General features: G+C 29.6%; 2 long non-coding RNA genes across 5 annotated transcripts; both read right to left on the bottom strand.

Annotated features, from left to right (window-relative positions):
* Positions 1-32: 32 nt before the first annotated feature.
* Positions 33-1598, bottom strand: LOC107860023. Its single transcript, XR_007052458.1, has 2 exons — positions 1553-1598; positions 33-1095 (listed from the first exon to the last, which is right to left on the bottom strand). It is a non-coding gene; the product is annotated as an uncharacterized LOC107860023 (long non-coding RNA).
* Positions 1599-1667: 69 nt separating this feature from the next.
* Positions 1668-4308, bottom strand: LOC107860024. 4 transcript variants are annotated; one of them, XR_007052457.1, is made up of 6 exons: positions 4151-4308; positions 3910-3972; positions 3138-3268; positions 2196-2393; positions 1963-2028; positions 1668-1818 (listed from the first exon to the last, which is right to left on the bottom strand). It is a non-coding gene; the product is annotated as an uncharacterized LOC107860024 (long non-coding RNA). The 4 variants fall into 4 exon arrangements; XR_001671465.2 differs by having other exon boundaries at positions 3138-3226; XR_001671466.2 differs by having other exon boundaries at positions 3138-3226; positions 3910-3975; positions 4151-4298.
* Positions 4309-6000: the final 1692 nt, after the last annotated feature.

Below are 6000 nucleotides of genomic sequence, written 5' to 3'. Positions count from 1 at the left end.
GTCGGAGAGATTGTCGCTTATGGACCGGTACAGAAATACAAACAAGGCAATAAATCGTTGTTCATGAATGTTGAACTACAAGATTACGAGTAAGACGACAAACATAATTATAAATTTGAAGTTGTTCAATTTTTATATAATTATATGTATATATTGAAGGAATAAAATGATTGAAGCTACTTTCTGGGGTGAGTTCGCTCTTCAAATACGTCCGCACTTGGAGGGATCTATCGATAAGCCTGTAATTGTGGTGATGCAGTTGGTACAGGCACATAAATTCAAAGGTTTCTAGTTTTTTCTATACATTTGTAAGATTTATATTGAATACAAATTTCATGATGTGATAACAAATATACTCATAAATGCAGGAAAATATTTTGTGCGCAATTCTTGGACTGCTTCAAAATTATGGATAAATCCTCAACTGCCTGAAGTTGCTGAATTTATCTGGCACATAAATTCAAAGGTTTCTAGTTTTTTCTATACATTTGTAAGATTTATATTGAATACAAATTTCATGATGTGATAACAAATATACTCATAAATGCAGGAAACTATTTTGTGCGCAATTCTTGGACTGCTTCAAAATTATGGATAAATCCTCAACTGCCTGAAGTTGCTGAATTTATCTCCAGGTTTATATAGTAGTATACTCTCCATTTCTTTTTAGTACATTGAATAATTTGTTATATGAAATAGATTTTAACAAAACTTCAACCCATACAGAATGGAAGATGTGCGTGGAGGTAAAGCCGAGAGGATTAGTCGAATATCCTCTCAAAATAACTCTTCTTCTATTTCAGATGAGTTATTATCTTCTGGATCGCTTGAAGCTAAAACTATCAAGCAATTAATTGAGTGCATGGATGTAAGTAACACTATTCCATTAATAATTTATATTTTGACAGATGACTATTTTTTAAACTATGTTATTTTTAATAAAATATAGGAAGGGAGCTTCTGTGTTGTTGCGAGCATAATACACATAGACCTTGACAAAAAGTGGCCATACCTGAGTTGTAAGGACTGTAATAGGAAGGTTGGAAAACTTGGCGATAAGTTTTACTGCAAAATGTGTCAAAGTGCTTGAAAATTCTGCAAATCAAAGGTATGATAAAAATCATACACACATTTGATTAAAATTGCAACATAAAATAAAAAAATGTAATAAAATGAAACATAATTATTAATGCCAAGACAGTTCAACAAAATGAAACATACTGTCATCTACAGAATAGTGTACGGGAACCAAAAACACAAACATCTATAACCAAATAGTGTTTTTTTTCCAGAGAATACTTCCATTTGGTAACTGTTTACAGCAAGGTATTTTGTTTCATACAGTAAGGTATTTTTAAAAATAATACTTCCAAATTGAGGGACAATTCTGAGTAAAAAAGAACAAAGAAATGGAGGACAATTAAAGATGCAAGGTATTTGCACATTCCATTACCAAAATGTAAATTTGATCATTAACTTTGTTGTCGGAAATAAATCAAATTGAAGTTGCATCAATCAAATTGCCACCAATTAAACCAACAACAAGACAAACCTGATTGATATATGGCTCCATATGATGCAAAAACTCATATCCCTACAAGATAGAAATAAAATATGAGAAATTGAAAACAAATAGGCTAGAATAGCTCCCATGTGTGTGACATGCCTGTTTGAAATAACGAAGCCGAGCATCCATTGCTATTGTGGTAAAACTTCTTGAATTAAAGTCAGAGAGATCCCTTGAGATGCTCCAGCGCCACATTCACTCACCAAACTGAATCGAGCTTGCTCGAAAGTTGATTTTACATTATGGAGTTCCTGGAAGAGTTAAAATCATGTTAAGAAAGTTTTTTTGCCTTCATTTATTTTCAAAGTAGGCATTCATATGTGCAAAAGTTTAAAAAGAGGGACTTCAGAATATTATAGGCAGTATGAATGGCTAGCTGCTATGTCTGTCTATACCTCCTCCAGTACACTGGTAATGTCATTTTTTGTACCTTTCCTTAGTCATAAAAACTTTTCGCGAGCCTGCAGCATGTAGCATGCACCACGGTGAATTAAATAATGTTAATTGATACAATAGAAAATCTCTAAATGTAAACATCCACAACCAAAACTCCATTTGGTAACACTTTTACAGAGTAAGGTACTTTGTTTTACTGCCAGCTTTGTAGTCAATAGAAGTAAAAATATACCTCAACTGTTCAGAGAGAAGCTTAACGTCTCTGTATGGAGATTTTAGGTTTTGAGTCCTCTCACCACCATGGGGTCCTTCAATTCAAATGCCCAAACTTCAGATCAGGTGAACTTGTGAGAGTTTTTTTGGTCTTAAGGAACTTAAATGACTTCAATGATCATCCTGTTGCAACATCTTGAGGAGCTCTAAGCACCACCTGTCAGGAAACTTGTGTTAAAGAAACATAAAATACACCTTTAACAGGACGAATAGCAAATTCGTTAAGTGCATGTATCCGACATTCACCTTTAAGAAAATGAGACCAACTCATGCGACAAACGGATCAACATTAATACTAACAGAACACTTAACAGAAGGATATTTTTGGATAACTTTTGAAAACTTGGAGGATGTTCTCAGTTAACTGAAATAACATAAAGATGTGGTTAAAGCTTGAGTGAAACAATAAGGATGATATTGGTCAAAAATTCTGCTTTGATGCATAGAAACCTCATCAAAATTGGCTGGCTCTCTGGGAAAGGTGTTATTAGTCGGTGAATTTAGTGTCTGCATTGAGTGCATTGAGTAACTGGTAACCAATTCTTATCCTGTAACAACCATGATACCGACATTTCAAGAAAAAAAAAAAGAAAACAGCTATAAAATAAGCTATTAGTTGTTTGCCACTACATACAATCTCATAGTGCTCCTTCCATTTTCTTTCAGAAAAAAAAAATACTATACAATCCTGAAAAGTTGTTGATGAATCAAAAAAATAATACAACAGTTCACTCTATACCGAAACAACAATAAGGAAGAAAACAAAGAACCATGTTAGGATAATGTCTACATTATCTCGGCAACTATATACCAGAATAGAGAGATATCTCAACACGCATGCAAGGGATGAAATAGGATGATCAATAATTCGAAATTAGAGCTTATAGAGATTAGATAGTACCTGTATTAGACAGAAATCTACGAATACAAAGATCTGCACCTGGTGAGAGCTTGAGGTGTCGAATGATTGCTTATTCAAATATTGGTTTACTGTAATCAAAATGTAAGCTCCGATTTTAAGTTGGGGAAAGACTGTAGCACAAGTTTCAGAAATAAGTTCATCAATCTCTTTGAATTTTCTTGAACTAAGTGGTGGTATTAGCCTCAATAGAGTCTCAATCCACTGATTTGAGACAAAATTAAAGAAAAAAAATGGAACTTATTATTTAAGCAAACCACCATTTACGACAAGAATCTGTATTAAGGTTCAGATGAAAGGAGAGTATTTTCCAGAAGCAACCAACCAATTGATATAAATACAATTCCAAACACTGCAGGGCACCTTATATCATCAAAACAAGTATAAATGGAATAAGAAGATACCATTAACGTCATTATACAACTCCAAATCTTATATTACTATAAATTTCATTTCATCCTATATATTTTTTTTCAGGGCAGTTGCATCAAATCTCGAATTTTAATTGCATGTTCGTATCAAACGAACAAATCTAAATTGCAATTGCATGTTCGAATAAAAAACGAAAAGAAAATTTAATTAAAAAAGAAGGGCATACCAGACATTATAGAGACCAAAAAAAAGCATACTTACTTACATAAACTAATATCATATTTCGACATCTACTAAAATTCAACAATAAAATATCATGAATTTCACTTACATGTTCAAAATCGAAAATGAAAAATAATTTCACAGGAAGAAGAGAGCTTACCAGACTTTTAAAAGACCACAAAATCAGATTTGAAAGACAAAAACAAAGATTAATTTCCAACATCTGCTACAAATCCAACAAAACAAAATCAAACATTTTACTTGCATGTGCAAATAAAAAAAAACTTACCAGACATTACAAAGACAGCAAAATCAGATATCAACTTAAAAAATGAAGATTATTTTCAAATATCTCTATAATTCCTAAAAGAAACAGCTCGAAATCTGCCGAAAAAACTTACAGAACTATAAAGCTTCTTCATCCTTTCAGCTTCCATTTTTCTTCAAATAGTGACATTATATATTTTCCTTGCAAAAATAGATCGAATTTGAAGTTTTTGTAATAGAGTGAAAGTGAAAGGGAAACTTTTTCTTATTCAGACAAAAGCTGACTACCTGTACTCATTTCTAGATTAATCTATTTAGAAAAAATATTATTTTTTTTTAGATATTTTGTACTTTTGGGCTGGACCTTAATTTCATGTTTTAGTTTGGGCTGGGCTTTACATTTAAATGTTGGATCATTTTTTCTTTAAAAATAATCAATATAACTTATATATACTTTTTAGATTGTTTATTGCACATTATAACTATACTTTTGTAAAATTATTGAATTGTGATTTAAATTGCAAGTTGTAGCAGATTTCAAGAAAAAGAAATTTAAAAAAAATATAGAATTTGCTTATTAGATATATATCAGTTAGAATATCTCCTAAATTTTCGGTTTAATTTCCCAATCAAATAATTACAGTGTTTTGAGGGAGTAAAAATCAACAAAATAATTTCTTTTTACTCATACGCATTTTCTATTTTTTTTTTTTTGAATTATTGCAATCAATAAGAGTACTTTTTATAATTATTGAATTAAAATTTTAGTTGAAAGTTATAGTAGATTTCAAATATATATTTTAAAAAAAATTGTTTAATAGATATATATCAATTAAAATCTTTGTTGAATATTTGTGTCTATGTTTCCCATTTACCTTAATTACTACATATAATTATTAGATGAGTAAAATTTGATCAATTAATTATATTTATTTATATACGTTTCTTACCTTTTTTGAGGAAATAACATTAATTTACTTTCCCAACTTTAAGATTCCTCCTCAAATTTTGGGGGGGGGGGGGGGGGGGAACCCAATATTACTGAAATTATTTTATCATAATCTTCCAAAAAAAAAATCATTAAAATACAGATTTATGCATTTTATAAAAAATAAAATCAACTATTTAAAACAAGTTAGTTTTGTATGATGAGTAAACACCACACAAGCATAATCTTGAACTATGTGACCTTTTAATATATATATATATTCTGGGTAAGACGAAATGCAAGTAAAATAATTTCTGAAAAACATTTGAAACTTATATTTTGCGTAGAAATTTAGTATATATGTTTTTTGAATTCTATATATTCATCTTAATTTTTTATTTTCCTATTACGGTAAATTTACAAAAAATGTTGAAAACATCGTTGGAATGTGTATGTTATGTATGCCTTTTTCTATTTGTTGATTTCTGTATGTTTTTTGTTTATCTCAAGTAGTTTTTTAAAAATATATTTCAACTATATTTTAGGGTATAAATTTAATATGTTTACGTAAACTCAATAATTTTTATCCAAACTCTATATATATTAAAAAATTCATTAAATATCTATAAATTCAATTATTATTATAATTATAAAATCTCATAAACTTCGAATCAATACTTTTTACCTAAAAAAAAAGAGAGTGTGAAAGGTGTTTAAAATTAAAATATGGTGATCATAAAGTGATCAAGGCGTGCATTAGCTTTTTTTATTTTGTATTTTCTTGACGTGAATGGTTGTGTGACATAATGAAAATCAAATTAGTTTTTTTTTGTTTGTCTGTTTTAGATAATAATCAAAACCAAAACTGAGTTGCAACTTTTTTCACAAGTTTCACATTCTAATTATAGTGATTTTTTTTCCTATCTGAATAATCACCATATATGATTATCTTACCTGAATTGTCAATAATTATGTATTTAAACACACCTAATTGAGTAGATAAATGATGATACCTTAAATAAAAAAATCAATGACAAATAACTTTTCGACTTCTAA

The sequence above is a fragment of the Capsicum annuum genome, chromosome 2 (genome assembly GCF_002878395.1).
Source record: "Capsicum annuum cultivar UCD-10X-F1 chromosome 2, UCD10Xv1.1, whole genome shotgun sequence".
Lineage (NCBI taxonomy): Eukaryota > Viridiplantae > Streptophyta > Magnoliopsida > Solanales > Solanaceae > Capsicum > Capsicum annuum.
The sequence above is the reverse complement of the archived record's forward strand: the minus strand, read 5'-3'. Positions and strand labels throughout refer to the sequence as shown.